Source organism: Ambystoma mexicanum, chromosome 3q, assembly GCF_040938575.1.
Source record: "Ambystoma mexicanum isolate Mex_15411 chromosome 3q, UKY_AmexF1_1, whole genome shotgun sequence".
Classification (NCBI taxonomy): domain Eukaryota; kingdom Metazoa; phylum Chordata; class Amphibia; order Caudata; family Ambystomatidae; genus Ambystoma; species Ambystoma mexicanum.
The window spans coordinates 866130825-866146846 of record NC_090926.1 but is presented as its reverse complement, the minus strand read 5'-3'; the positions used below and the strand labels follow the sequence as shown (position 1 = coordinate 866146846).

Genomic DNA, 16022 nt, shown 5'->3' with positions numbered 1-16022 from the left:
ATGGGTCCAGTACTGTCGGTGGGACGCTAGCTGGAGCAGCCTTGGTATTCCTGCTGGTTTTAAAACCAGAGAAGTCTCTCTACTTGGGCGCCTCCCAGAGAAGGATTCACCCTTGCGGGGTGCAGAGGAGGATAGGGCACCTACCTTGGGCTTGGTCTTCTGTTTCACAAATGCCTTAAGGTCCTCTGGTGGCTATCTTCTGAAGAGCTTCCACAACCTGGCTAGTTAACTGAGCGCACGCAGAGTCAAGACGTCGCAGGCGGTACAGCCTCCCAAGCCATGGTCTGGGTCAAGGCACTGGAGGCAGAGGGCATGGGAGTCAGACGTTGGGAAGGGCCCCTCAAAGGCTGGACACCTGCTGAAGACCGCCGTCATGCACCAGGGAGAAGCATGGTGCCAGAGAACAGAGCAGTACCTAACAATTGGAATAGAAAAAGTAGAAAAGAAAAATGCTATGGGGTAGAGTGCGTGGAATAACAAGGCCGGAAACATAACCCAGGAGCGCTGGTGAAAGCGGTCCATTCATGTTGACGCAAAAAAGAGGACTGGGGAGTGGCGCCTGTGGGCGGAGTCAGGAGAGTGCATGCACCCCGGGCCGCGCCCTTGCGCGCATCAAAATTTAAAGGGGAAGAGGATTTTTCTGGAGAAAAAGGTTCTGTCTCCCGTCCCTAGCGAGGGCTCCCCATACAGTATGGAGAAAAGGGGACTGGACGTAGGAGTAAGACGATTCCTTATAGAAATTTAAAACACTCAAAAGATTTTTTTGAGGAGAGGATTTGAGCTGGATTGGGAGAAGGATTATTATCTGCTGAAACAAGACTACAACAAAAAGGTCAAGGAGCGGGATTGGGGTAAATGCCACGATTATGTAGCACGCCTAAACAGTATTTATTCAGTGCTCCATTGTGACTTCATGCAGCCTCAAAAGTAGTTGATACAATGTTCTTTTATGTTACTCACTGTACTGACTAATGTACTCATAGTTCATAGTCCCCTTTCCTCGATACTGTATGGGCATCCCTTGCTAGGGATGGGAAACAACCCTTTTCACCAAAAAAACAATTGTCTTCCCCATTAGATTTAGATGTGTGCGGGGCATGGCCCTGGGAGCATGTGCTGACTGCCACCAGCCCTCAGTCCACTTTGACGCATCGGCTATATATTACAAATGCCTAATGACAGGTTTATTACGAGGGAGGATGGTGGGATGTATGGAGGAAAGCGGACTATGGAGTAGGAGTATGTTAGTAACTACAGTGAGTACAATAATTACTTCTACGTACAGTCCCCTTTCCTCCTTACTGTATGGCGATTACAACTGAATGCAGCCCTGGGGAGAAGTTGCCCCCTGCACGTCAGGGTTAAACTTAGTTGCCTTCAGCCAAGCTGTCCTCACGTCCGTGGCAACACAAATGGCCTGGACTACTGTGTCCATTATGTGCCACTGTCTTCTCCAGAATATACTAGGCCACATTCTTCGCCTCAGCCAGACCTGTCTTGAATAATGCCGGACTGTATGCAGGAAGCTCAGGAAGGAAGGAAGTCTGCTATCTCCCACCAAAGCTTTTAGTTCACCCCTGCAAGCATAGCATCAGCATTGGCATGTTGCAGGTGGAGCGTAGTATTGGAATGGATCGTCTTTCCATTGGAATAAAAGAGCTTTTCTTCCTTTCCTAGGAGGTCAGATGTAGGGGCAGACGTGGAGGCTTGTGGCTTAGAATACATAGAAGCCTCCGCTATAACTGAGGAATGAGGCTGCACCGACCGCACAAGGGAATCCCCCTCTGCCTGCCTGTATTTGGTACCCAGGCGCTTATTCATCAGTTGTGTAGCATGTGGTTTTACCCAGCCCTCCTTCCCCAAGGATTCAACATCCTTTTGCAGAGGGATACAGGTTCTTGTGGTTGAGCGGATGGTGAACACCTCTGCCAATACCCCTGCCTCCAGTTCAACCTGCGACTACGGGATCACCATATACTCCGCGACATCAACCAGCCTCTCATACTGATGAAAATCCCAATGGCGTGGGATCGGGCCCTTGAACTTGTATCTGTTGTGCTCTTGCAGCCCCTTGCCTCATGTAGCTAGGTTCTGTGAATCGCCCCTGTGCGGATGCAGTTGGGTACGAGGTGGACCAGGTAACTGGCGTTGACCAATCCCACCTTGAAGTGTGTTCCGAGGCCTGCGTGCTGGGAAGGCCAAGGAAGCGCCGCTATTTTAACTGGCCAGGCAGCCATTTTATCCTGGACTGCGCGGTGCCTGGTGAATGTAGTACTGGGACCAGTCTCCGCCTGCACGCTTGAAAGCTAAGGCTCGGAACCTTCCATGCAGCTCAGGTAGGGACCTGGGAGGCGGAGTGTCATCGGCCACGACGCCGGTAGTGCTGGTATCGAGCCCGGTAGAAGAGCAGTGCCCTTCGGAGCTATTCCCAGTACTAGAGCCTTAATGCCCCTTCTCATCAGTGGGACCGGGAGGTTCCTTGCACCAGTCGTTCAGTTGGTAGGTACATTTTGGAGCCTCAGTCCCTTTGCTGGTCTTAGGACCTGGAAAGCCCCTCCCGTTTCAGTGCTTCCCAGGGAAAGATTCACCCTTGCGGGGTGCAGAGTTGAACATGGCACCTACCTTTGGCCTGGTTTTGCTCCTAAGGTACTCCTTGAGGTTCTCCGGTGGTGATCTTGAAAACAGCTCCTTCCACAGGGCCAAGCGGTTCTTCAATGAACGTGGGGTGAGCGCATTGCACGCTGAGAAGCTGTCCCAGCTGTGGTCTGGCCCAAGGCACCGGGGGCAGAGTGTGTGTGGAACTGATGTGGGGAAGGACACTCGCAGGACCGACACCTGCTGAATCCTACCGCTGTTGACATGTGTCGGGGAGGAGCGTGGCACCAAAGCACAGCGTACTTTCATTCTAAAGACTGGACTATGGAAAAAGGGGAAAAAATATCCCGAGGAAGTGCGTGTGGAATTACGAGGCTTGAGGCCTCGCCCAGGAGCGCTGGTGAAATCGGTCCGCTCCTGTCGACGCGGAAAAGTGGCCTGGCGCCAGTGGGAGGAGTGAAGATAGTGCATGCTCCCAGGCAGAGCCCCTGCGCGCATATACGTTTAAAGGGGAAGACAATTTGGTTCAGTTTCCCATCCCTAGCAAGTGACAGCCTTAAAGTATTTAGGAAAGGGAACGGGGCGGAACGTAGGAGTATGTCCAGCACCCACTCGTCAGTGGTGATCTTCTGCCACTTGTTGACACAGCGCGTCAGATGGCAAACCCCCCCCCCCCCCCGCTGGGGTGTAAAAGTGCGTCCTGGCTTGCAGACATCAACGCTGTGCCCCTCCACCGAAACGCCTACGACCAGCCTGTGTATGTCTCCTGGGAGGTGGAACGATAGGGGTGACAGTATGAGGTGGATGCGTAGCCCTTAGAGGATCTGGTTTTTATAGCATGCAGTGTTTTATTCACCACCTTGTGGAAGAGGTTATTCCCATTGAAAGGCATATACACCGCCTTGGATTTAACAGCTGGTCTGAAAAGCACGGCCTTTAGCCAGCCTTGGCGCCTGAGTGCCACTCCGGTCCCCATTTTGTAAAAACCTGAGTTTGACATCCAACGCCACTGTGATGGTGTGGTCCGAGGCCACCTTGCCCTCCTAAAATAGGGCTAAAGCCGGGGTCTTTTTGTCATCAGGCAAGAAATCCAGGATCAGACTCAGCTTGAACCACTCATGGGCCAGGATGGCATTGGCGACCTTCACCGTTGAGGTAGCGGTATAGATAATATGCTTGTCCATTGCATTCAGCTTTTTCGCCTCCTGGATTTGGAGGCCGGGATTGCTGACCGCTTACTGGTAGCGGCAGAAACCACAGAGTCCAGGGACGGCTGCAATCTGAGGCATTTAGGAGTTGAGTCAGGCACCCTGCACTTTTTCTCAAGCCTGTCCCTTTTGGCTGCTGTAGAACTTGGGGTTTTCATGAGAGCTAGGGAGTCACGAAAGAGTGTAGGTAGAATATCCAGAGACAAGTATCTAGGGCCCTGTTGAGGGACCACCGGGGATGGAACTGATGAAGGGCTAGCAGGCCTTGCCGGGATCGATGGCCGGTCCTGTTCCACTCGGAGGGGTCTCTTCACCCATCGGGTTGTCCCCTCCCGGGCACGAGCAGCAGCCTTCTTGCAAGGACTCTTCGTCTGAACTTGTGTAGATCGCCATGGCTGGGTCTCTTGCTACCTCCTTTAGACCCACCATAAGTATGGGGAGAAAATCCGTCAGTGGAAACAGTTCCTTTGACCTTCCTGCCTCCTTCAGGAAACCCTCTGTGTAGATTTCGTCGTTGCTGTGGTCGACGTGATCATTGACGCAGCTGTATCAACTGTTGTCGATGAGGTCCTGGTCGTGGTAGACTGGTCTCACCGACAGGGTCTCTGCTTGTGAGGCCGTGTTTGGACAACAGGGTGATCTCTCTGATGAGATAGCATGCACCGGCAGGCTTACCGTGGATGGGGAAGGCGGGCACGCGTGTTCCGAACTGGGACCAGCAGCAGCCCGTGTCGGATCAGCAGTGTGGCGCTCAGCCTTACTATGGATATCTGTGAAGGAAAATCCTCGGCAGATCTCAACCTCTTCCCCTAGGGAGTACGCTCCAAAGGTTGTCCAGACCTGGGGCCTGTGTGCAACCGGAGCCCTTTCCATTTTTCAGCCATTCCACCAAACTGCGAGATCGTTCCTGCTTCGTCTTGGCGATATATAGACAATAAGGTACCTCAAGCCACATTTGGCGCAGAGCTTGAACAGACTCCTCTTGCCTTCTTCCGACATAGCGAGGCGTGACGTAGGCCTCAAATAGGCCTTCCAAACTGGAAGAACAAATATCTGACAAGTAATGTTCGATCTTCACCGGCAACGGGTTCCCTCTGCCAGCACTGACCAACGGTCAGCGAACTAGAGAGGTTTGGACAAAAATAGAGCAATTTATCCATGAAATAAAACTTACAAATAGGAAAGAAATTGCTTGAAGAGCAAATCGAGAGGACTAACAGCACTGAAGCGTGCGGTAAAAATCTGAAGATGGCCACCAGGGTTGGGACTTGGGGTGACGGGCGTCATTGGATGGGTGCAGTATGACCCAGACTTCAGTGACTGGTTAATGGGAGGAAGGCAGTTTTCAAGCTTTAAAGCAAGACTGCTTTCTTTTTACCGAGGATTCCCGGCCTGAAGACTGGAAATATTCATGAGCATGTGAATCCATGCCAGACCCCATGCTGGAAAATAGCTGTTTCTGAAATTGGTTTTACTTTTTACCTTTCCAACAGGCATAGGTCATGACTGTTGGAAAGGCAGGGCAGTGTTTTCTTCACACCTATATGATGGCTGTTTCACCTACAGAATGTTAAGATTACTATAATCTGGACTTCCAAGATGGCCGCCTAGGGAGCAGGACGTGTCGCCCGCGCTCCCGACCTACATAAGGATCCGGACCAGTCCATAGCCTTGCATCCCCCCCGGAAAGCTTTGGGGTCTCCGAGCCTGTCGACGCCCCCTGTGTGGACGGAGATCGAAGCGATCGCGGCTGGAGCTGCTGCTGAGGCTGGGCCCCGGAGTGCCCTGGTCAAGTGTGGGCTGCGGCGGACACTGGGGGTGGCGGGGGTCTCCGGACTGCGGTGGCCGGCACCCGCCGTGCGGTACGGGCTCCCGATCTCGTGGATCCCGGGCCCTCAGTGGGTGGCCGCCGGGATGGTGCGGGCCCCTCCCCCCTGCTTCCCTACGTTCTGCCTGGCTGGCGTGCCTCGGCCGGCCGAGGTTGGCGGGAGCAAGGGTCTTCCAGCGGACCTGGTGAGCTGTGTGGTTCACCCACCCCCCCCCCTCGGGCCTCCGTTCCGGACCTGGTGAGCTGTGTGCCCCCTCACCCCCAGGCCTTTCCTCCGGGCCTGCTGAGCGGTGTGGCCCCATCTCCCCCCCTCCTCCGGTGGATAGGGAGGACGTTTTTGGGTCCGATTGTCCCCGCAGCGGCTGGGCAGGAGGAACTTCTTTGCTCCCTCCCCACAGGGACATATCTTCAGAGGTGAGGAGCCTGGCGGGTGAACTGTGCTGGCCCCGGAACTGGGGTTGTTGAGGGAGGCGGGCTCCCGTTGTGGCGGTGGTGTGGGGCCCGCGGAGGCCGGAGCGGGGAACGGTTCCCCTAATTACATAGCATCGGGAGGCTTGCGCTGCACGCGCTGATGTGGGCCCACCTCATTACGAGATCCTCTGGGATTAGACCTCTGTGGGCGCCGACTGTTTCCTGCCTGGTGTGTGCGCAGTGGCTTGGGGCTGTGGCTGGCCTGGGTGCACTCGCCCCTGACCTGGGGCCATATTGCTTGGGAGTTGTTGCTGCGTCCTCGAGTGAATTTCTGGGGACAGGGGGAGAGGGGGGAGCCCCAGGGGGTGCCGGTACCCCTATCAGCCATGTCACAGATTAAAAATAAAGACTGTCTACCCCAAGGAAAGACCCCCAAAAAGTCAACGGAGGGCCCCCTCGTGAAATTCTGGTCCAGGGAGGCTGACTCGGCTGAGGACTCAAAGACAGCCAAGGACTTCTCGGAGAGCGGCACCGCGACCCCCCGTGAGGATCAAGATGGACCAATTACCCAGGCGATGCTCTCGTGGTTTATGGGAGAGTTGGTTGAGAAAATTACAGCGGCGGGGCAGCAGCAAATGGACAAGCTGCGCGAGGACATAGCTGCAAACCTTAGAGACCTTACAAGGGAAGTAAATAAAATCGAGGAGCGTGTGGACACTAATGAGCGGGCCATACAGGAACTGACAGAGGATGCCAGAAAAGCGGACAATTTGCTAGAGGCTCTGGCTGCGGCCACGCAGAACCTGGAGTTTCTGGCAGAGGATCTAGAAAACAGGTCCCGTAGGGCAAACAGAGTGAAATAATTGCCGGAAGATGTCCAGGACCAGCAGCTAGGCTCGGTCTTGAAAGCTATATTTGTTGACTTGCTAGAATCCGGTCTGAACCCTGAAATGCTGTTTGATAGAGTCCACAGGGTGGGACCGCAGACGCCCGAGCCTGGTTCCAGGACGCAAGATGTTCTGGTTGCCTTCCATAGCTATGCAATGAAGGAAAAAGTCATGGAAAGAGCAAGAAAGGCATCCTGCATTACCTACAATGGGCAGGAAATTTCTCTGTATCAGGACCTGGCGAAGAGCTCCCTAATTAAGAGGCGACGGATGGGTCTGGTCCTGTCCTTCTTGAGATCGCAGCATATCCTGTACAGATGGGCCCATCCCTTTGGTCTGTTTTTCACGTGGCAAGGTTCCCATCATAAAATCACGACATGCGACCAAGGGATGTCTTTGTTGGGCCTAGAAGAGCAGGTCCCGTCCCCAGTAGGGGGCACTGTCGAGCCATCCGCTACTCGAAAGCGTTGGGAATGGTCTACAGCTAAGCGCAGGAGAGTTCGCAAGAGACCCACAGACCTGGATCGCATGAAGCCTTCGGCCGGTGGGCCCGGCGACCGGATGACGGAACTGGGGGGTTCGCAGATAGTAACATTAGTCTTTCCTTGGTGGAGCTAGGTTAATTACCGACAGCTGTTCATAAATGGTTGTTATTTGATTGAGGTGTGCGGGTGGCGGGTTGGGGGTGGCCGGGAATCTTGGAATGGGAGAGGCTTTGCCTGCGTTGAAAGTTTCCGGGTTGGTTAATGGGATCGGCTCTTGTGGTGTGGTGGTGGTGGGGGGGGGGGGGGTGGAGGTTGGTGGGGTGGGGGGGGGGTGGGTTGGGGGGCTGGGAGAAGTTTTAGATCCAAGGTTCAGGGAGAGGTGTCTAGATATGGCGCCCTCGGTACAATGTAATCAACAAGGGTAATTCTCGCGGGGCTTCTCAGTGGCAATACAATACACGTGAATCAAGCTAATGGCTAGCTCCCAGGTTGTAAAATTCCTTTCCCTAAATGTGAATGGTCTCAATTCCCCGGTTAAGAGACGAAGAGTCGAGAGGTTTCTCAAGAGAGCAGCCCCAGATAGTAGCCTTGTAGACACACATGCACACCAGGGACTCATATAGAATTAGATTTTGGGGTTTTTCTAAAATGGTAGGGGGGTCTTAATCGCACTACGTGATGGTTCGGGTCTCTCCATCAGAGACATGCAGAAGGATAATCAGGGACGGTATCTGGCTGTGTCAGTGGAGGGCATGGGTGAGATCTTTACAGTGGCGACTATCTACGCCCCTAACCATGCTCAGGATGCCTTTCTACAAAAATCCCTCACGAGAGTGGGGAATTTTGCTGTGGGTAATATTGCCCTTATGGGGGACTTTAACTTGGCATGGGACCCTGTCATAGATAGGAGCTCTATATCGTGGGGGAGCCAGGGCAACCCATCAGGGGACTTGGTAAGGAAATTGAGGGATTTGGCCCTGTTGGACACCTGGCGGGAACTTTACGGTCAGACGAAGGGGTACACCTTCTATTCACATGTACACAGGTCTCATTCCCGGATAGATTATGCCTGGATCTCGAAATCACTGTTAGGGAGGGTGAAGGCTCTGGAGATAGGAGTGATCGCATTGGGAGATCATGTCCCCCGTCCATCTGGAAATGGAGGTATCCAGTCCCGCTGTTTAGGGACTCGGTCTTGGTGGGAGAGATAGAGTACTCCCCCCAGCTCATTCTCTAACAATAATAAGTGGGAAGACAACCCCCAAGAATTGGTGGGACGCCATGAAGGCTACAATTAGGGGAAGGATTATTGCTATTAAAGCTAGAAGGGAACGTGAACTGAGGTTGGAAGAATCACGTTTGGAAGCGAGGCTAAAAGAGATTATGGCCCGCATGGGGATGTCAGCAGCCACAAAAGAATAATATAGAGCCGTGCGGGGTCAGTTAAACCGCATACAAACAAGAGCGGCTGAACGTGGCCTCCTCTGCCAGCGACAAAGATATTACGTCAAAGGCAACAAAGCTGATCGGTTGCTGGCCAGAAGGTTACGAAGGGAAGCAGGGGACAGGACGATAGTAAAATTAAAGGGAGAGGGTGGAGTTGTGATTACGTCACACTCCGACATTGAAGCTCAATTTACTAACTTCTATGCAGCCCTTTATTGCTCAAACAACCCGGACTGCTTAGACCAGGAGGCATACCTGCAGGAGGTTAACATCCGACGGTTGTCATAGGATGATAGGGACGCGCTGGAACTCGAGATCACGGCAGATGAGGTGATGCGAGCTATTGCTAGTCTCCCGGTCGGCAAAGCCCCGGGTCCGGATGGGTTTGTCGTTGAATTTTATAAGGCCCATAGGGAGTTTTTGATTCCAATTCTTGCCAAATTTTTTAACCATATAGGGTCGACGAGCTTTCCCCCTAACTCAATGAACGAGGCCAAGGTAATTTTGATACATAAACTGAGTAAAGATCCGACGGACTGCGCGTCTTACCGTCCTATTGCTCTAATTAACGTGGACACCAAGATTTTAGCTACCCGCCTTAATCCACCCTCCCCAAATTAATTCACTGCGACCAGACAGGGTTTTTAAAGGGCAGACAAACCTCAGATAATGTGAGACGGCTGGCGCACCCGATTGAAAAATCTCAAAAGAAGAACATCCCAGCCCTCCTCCTAGCGATCGACGCCGAAAAGGCTATTGATCGGGTTGAGTGGGGCTTCCTCTTTGCAGTCCTGGGTCGAATGGGGTTTGGCCCTGGTTTTATTGCTCGGGTAAGAGCGAGCTACCGTAGCCCGGTCATACGTCTTGCCATTAATGGCCAGGTCTCCGCCCCAATACCAGTGGGAAGAGGCACCAAGCAGGGCTGTCCGTTGTCACTGCTTCTCTATGCCCTCCACCTCGAACCGTTTCTAGAGAAGGTCAGGGGGGCGGACGATGTCAAAGGAATCCCGTTTGGGGGAGAGATCCATAAGATTGCAGCTTTTGCTGATGACATGATTTTCTCGTTGACCCATCCGATCATCTTGTTGCAAGCAGTGGGCAGAGAGCTTGCCAGATTTGGGCAGGTAGCGGGGCTAAAAATTAATATCCATAAATCTGAGGCGCTCCCTCTTACCTTGTCTCTGCTCGCTATCCAGGACCTCAGCAGGGCTTACAACTAGGTATTTGGGGATCCAACTGACCAAGGATGTGGAGCATCTCTATTCAGCAAATTATCCTCCGTTACTGGAGAAGGTGAAATCCAAACTGGTAGACTGGGGTACCCTGGAGATTTCATGGTTGGTAGAGTCAATACTCTGAGGATGACAATTCTTCCGCTCCTTTTGAATCACTTTGCGGCCCTGCCGGTCCGTGTCCCAGTTTCCTTTTTTAGAACCCTGCAGAAATTAACTAGTAGGTTCGTGTGGAATCATAAGCGTCCAAGGGTAGCTGCTTCCAGAATGAAGGCACTGCCGGAAAGAGGAAGGGGAACCTGACTTCTGAGTGTACTATGTCGCAGCTCAATTGAGGGTCATTAGAGACTGGCAACGGGATGATACAGGCAAGGTGTGGCGATCGATGGACAGGGCAGTGGTCGGGAGGGACTTGGAGGGGGTTCTGTGGCTCCCGAAGCGGGACAGGCCAATCAGAATGTATTGTAGTTCAATAACGTCCACAATAGGGGAGGCCTGGGAGCAGGCCGTTGTGCGGGCTCAGATCACCTCCTTCCCTTCCCCGTTCACACCCCTGCATGGCAACCCTCAATTCTCCCCAGCGGCCACGTATGACCCGAGCTTCGACCCATGGTTTTTGGGTGGTTGCAGGATTCTGCGCGATATGTTAAGGGGGGGAGGAGGGGTAGGTGAACCAGTTTGAGCAGTGTAAGAGGGACTTTGGAGTGGGGGAGAAGCAAAGATTCTCGTATCTTCAGATCAGGCACTGGCTTTCCCACCCATCAATAAAGCAAGCGGGCTCACGCTCCCTTACCCATTTTGAAAAGTTCCTGGATACTGAGTCGGGGAATAAGGGGTTAATTTCCTCCATTTACAGACTAATAAAACGCGAGGAACCTATGCAGTCTAGAAACTGTATGAGTAAATGGGCGCAAGATCTAGGGTCAGGCATAGAGGATCAGGTTTGGCTCAGGTTGTGGTCCCAAATCCCAAAACCTGCAAAGTCTATTCAAATTCACGAGATCTGGGTGAAGCTCCTACTGAGATGGCACCGTACCCCCCTTAGCCTACACAAAATGGTCCCCGTGGTTTCAGAGAAATGCTGGAGGGAATGTGGGGAGGTGGGCTCATGGTCTCACGTATGGTGGAAATGCCCGAAACTTGATGTATTCTGGTCTCAGGTGCAGCGGGCCACGGCACAGGTGTCGGGGCTTCGGAGGTCTGATGACAGGGGTAGAGACCTGTTGGGTCTAAATGCGGTCTTCTGTAATCTGCCTTCTAAAGCAGATCGTAAAATATACATGATAATGATGCTGTCGGCTGCACTGGTCTTGGCAAGAAGGTGGAATACGAGGGTCCCGCCTCAGGAGCACGAGTGGATTGCGAAGCTTTGGTCATTGGTCGCTATGGAATGGTTAACTTCCACGATCCAGGGTTCTCTTATGGGCTTTTATACAGATTGGGCCAGTCTACTAGCATTCCTTAGGGAAGGTGCACGCCGGGCTTGGTGCCCCAAGGTGATAGAGCTCCTGGGCATAATCCGTCCTCAGGACGATTCGGACTTGTAAATTACCTTGACTGTTGTTCAGGTCGCTAACTTAATTGCTGAATGTGTGCTATCTCTGAACCTCTGGGATCTGGGTGGGCACGGGGGGGAGGGAGGCGGGGGAAGGTTGGAAGGGGAGTTCAGGGGGGACTTTGGGGCAAGGTTGTTGTTTTCTTGTTTCTTTTGTTTCTATGACAATCTGCCAATACAAAATTTAATGAAAAAAAAGATTACTATAATCTGGCCTGCTGAACACATTTTAGGAGGACACTAGTTATGGTGAACAGGGCGCTCACAGTTTAATCAAAACACAATCAAGGGTTTAGCAATAGAGAGCAGTCAAGGCTTAGTCTGAGGAGAGTGCGAGCGTGGTAAGGTGCCCTCAATGAGTCCATACAAAATGAAACAATAATTCAGCTTAGCCAGTTGGTTATACACATTTATCATTTTAGGCTTTTTGAACAAACTGAAAAACGAAATTAGCAGATAAGAGTTCAAAATGAACATTGGATAAGCAGGAGCTACAAGCAGCTCCTTCCATCATTTGCCAGTAACCAAGAGCTATGCCTGAGGAACTAGTACATAGAGCACCACAAATCTAACTTCCACATAAAATGCACACATATAATTGCGTCCATTAGTTACAACCCCTTATGCTTTAAATGTACCTTAAAGTTTATTTATACAGTCATTCTACCAAACCCAGAGCGTTCAATTCAAAAAGGTGCGAATGTGTGGCATCAGTTGGCCTGGGGAGCCAAACTTAGCCTCTGGTAGCTGTTGGTATCAGGCAGGAGCTAACTAGACCCCAGCACCCTAACTTAAGCAGGTAATGCAGATGCAGTTAAACGTTGGGAACTAGCCACAAGTTCAATATCACTTTTCTTTTGAAGTCCAGCCCCGAAGATGTATAGGGCCCAGTGCACAAAAGTCACAAGTTGCAAAACAGGTTTCTCACAGGTCGGTGTAATGGGATTTTGGTGGCGATTAGTTTCAAACTAAATAAAAGTTCAATAACAATTTGCCAGAAGACAGGCAAGTTCTCCTCGCTCTTCCAGACCCAAGGCTAACTCGGGGGAAAAAGGATACACAACCCAGGTTTGACTACCAAAAGGCCAGTGAGTGGGAGTAAGGAGACGAAGACATTTGGACCAATGTTATCCGAGGAAGGGGGGCAGGGAGGGATTAAAAGGCACAGGTATGCTTACTTACACCCCCTTGACAGACTCCCATAGATCACAATGGGTCGACTGGCCATCGCTGGGACTGCAGTCTTCTATTCTAGTGATGGGTGTCCTGTGGTTGCAGATTCGAGGATTCTTTGAGTCAGGTGCAACTAAAAGATGCAATCCCTGTTGAAGTGTGCATTCCAATAGTGCAGACCTCTTCAGGACACTTACACAGGATGGCAAATTGCAACAGCGATATGATAGATTATTTAAAGCGCGCCCATACACAAGACATTTAAAGCGTGACGAGGCAGGGGAGGGAGAAAGTGGAACAAAAAAACGAACTTACTAGGCCCAGTGATAGAGATAGCGCAGGGGACAGGAAAGGGAAAAGTGCCATGGGAAGGGGAGGATCATCAAGTGCAGGACATAAGAGCAAAACAACAAGAGCAAGAAGTGCGGCCAGCAGGTGGCAATGCAAGGTTAAGTGCAGAACAGTAAGTGCTAGATAGTGCATGTCAGAGGTAGGGGGGACTGCAGGGTTACAGATACATCCCCAAGTGCATGGTTGCCAGGAGGCAGTGCAGGTGGGCAGCTGGGAGGGCAGGGACATGGGCCTGGAGTTCAGGGGGTAGCCAGGTAACCAGTACAGTATCAGACAGCAGGTCAGCAGGCAGAGGAAGAGAGAAGGCAGAAGCAAAGAAGAAAGTCTTGAGCTGCTTCTGGAACCGGGGATGGTTCTGCTCCAGAGGCAGAAAGGCTGTTCCAGAGGGTGGCACCCGCTGAAAAGATATCTGCCCCCTGCTCGTTGCTTGGAAAAGCACCCGACCCTCAGGGAGTTGGAGCGAAGGGCTCGAGTAGGGAGAATCTTGAGAAGAGAAAGCTTGAGATATTTTGGTCCCAAGCCCCAAAAGGCCTTCTGGATGATGCAAAAGGTCTTGAATTGCATCCTTGTAGCCACTGGGAGCCAATGGAGGGACTTCAGTGCTGGAGAGCTACGATCCCTTGGCTTGAGGCCAAGGACAAGTCTCACAGTCTTGTTCTGGATGAGTTGCAGAGGGCGAAGAGTAGAGGCAGGCAGATTTAAAAATAGGCTGTTGCAGTAGTCAAGCCTAGAGAGAACCAGAGCTCTAGTGACAGTGAGCATCTGAGGGAAGGATATGAAAAGGAGAATACCTCTGAGGTGGTATAATTGGTAGTTTGACTTCTTAGAGAAGTCGGAAATGTGAGGAGAGAAGGAGAGAGTGGTGTCGAAGATAACCACGAGGCTCTAAACCACGCAGGTGGGTGCAGGAGGAGGACCAAGAGAGGCCAGCCAGAGTGAGGAGAAAGAGGGGTGCAGGTGTGCCAATGAGGAGGATTTTAGGATCTAAGTCTTGCTGGCATTCAGGCAGAGATCATTGGCGGTGCACCATCCTTTAATTGCAGAGAGAAAGTCAGGGTTGAGAGAAGGAGAAGAGGCGGCAGTGAGGAGCCTGAAAGCGAGCTGGGTGTCATCCGCATAGCACTGGAAGTTGGAGCGGAGGTGTAGAAGGAGCCTGAGGCAGGGCAGAGGAAGTAAGAGGAGAGGGCAAGGTGGCTAAGGAGAAGGAAGCATCAAAGTAGTGGTGGAGGGAGAAGGCAAAGGACAGCAGGATAGGAAAGGAAATTGTTAAAGCCCGGGAAGCAATCAAAGAGGAGGATGGCATGAGGGCCTTGGACCAAGACAGTGCCATTGAGGTAAACATTGATTATGACCTTACAGGAGAAGAAGGAAGCCAGTAGGGCCTCCCACCGGGTGCCACCATTAACGGAAGAGTAAGGGGAGAGCACAGAGACCGACCATATGAGGAGTCCATAGGTCTTGCGATCACAGTTTGCAGACGATAAAAGTCATCCCTTCCAATCACAGTCACAAAAGCTGCTACAGGAGAGGTTCCCTTGAAGATAGGAAGCTGAAATCTGGTGGGAAGGACATGCGGTACAAGCTAGCAACCCATGAGCACAGAACGACGACTGTTCTAGCGAGGTGGCTGGTCAGTCTTCCGGGCAGTACAGGGGGAATTGTACGATCAGGACGAAAAAAAGGTCCAACTGTACAAAAAGTCCAAAAATGCATACCACCAAAGGTCCGAACACCAAAAGTTCGAACCTTTGGTGGCATGCATTGTAGCCAAGTAAAAAAAAAAGGGGGCACACCCCCCGCTCACTATACTGTGCGGTATAGTGAGCGGGGTGTTGCGGGGGAAACCCCTACAGCTGCCTGTAAAAATAAAATAAAAAAGGACCCTGCGCCGCCGGTTCCAGATCAACAAAGTGAAAGGGAACAGGCGCTGCAGGGACACAGCGTCAAGAAAAGGTAAGCAGGGTCAATTTATGTTGAGGTGCGTGTGGGTGGGGGTGTGTTGTGGGTGTGGGCATGTAGTGATTTGCAGTGTTTGTTCGCATGGGAAATGTACAAAACTTTGGTGGTGCGTACATTTCCCATGCAAACCTTTCCGTCAATGACTTTTCCGTGACAGAAAAATCACGCAGATCCATCCAGGGACACTTCTGAGGGGCTGGATCCTTAATGTGTCAAGACTAGTTGGCCCCACTAGTCCAAAGGCTGAAGAACCACTGAGTGTCTTCGGAGATCAGCAGGGAAGCAGGGGTTGACAGGGCTGCAAACAGGAGGGGGTGCTAGGATAATTCAGGAGTCGCGAGCAGGGGCTATTCGAGAGATCTTTGAGTTCAACGTAGATCGGAAGAAAGGCTGCAGGTGGAGTCCTCTTATCCAAACTAGAAGCTAGAATAAATCCAAGCCAACCAAGAGCAAGGACCTGCACTACTCAAACATCCAGTAGTTCTCCAATCAGGGACAACCACTGGTTTCACATCCGCGCCAGTAGCAGACTTTATGGCCCAAGTGATGTGGACTGGGACTAGACTGACCCAGACCCTTCCCTGGGCGACAGACATGGGCGACCCTGCGCCTCACACCAACACACTCTAGCCTGCAAAAGCAGCAGCTTTCCTGAGCAAGTGTATGACCTTCTAAAGACTTACCTACCCTGAGAAGGCAGGTAGAAGTCCAAACTACAATATGACCAAAGAACAAGCGCAAATCCTGTCGCAAAGCCATTTTAGGGCACTAAGCCCTTTTAGTAGCCATAATCTGTTACTGAAAATGTGTACACCAAAAATAATGCAAAAATCATAAAAAGGTAACTGATGCCATCTGCTTGTATTTAAAAGGAAGTGAAGCTGAAGACTTT

At 51.8% G+C, this 16022-nt stretch overlaps 1 protein-coding gene across 1 annotated transcript in view; it reads right to left on the bottom strand.

Annotated features, from left to right (window-relative positions):
* SUZ12 (SUZ12 polycomb repressive complex 2 subunit) overlaps positions 1-16022 on the bottom strand; it is a 1189145-nt gene that overhangs the window by 393408 nt on the left and 779715 nt on the right. The gene's annotated exons all lie outside the window — the stretch shown is intronic.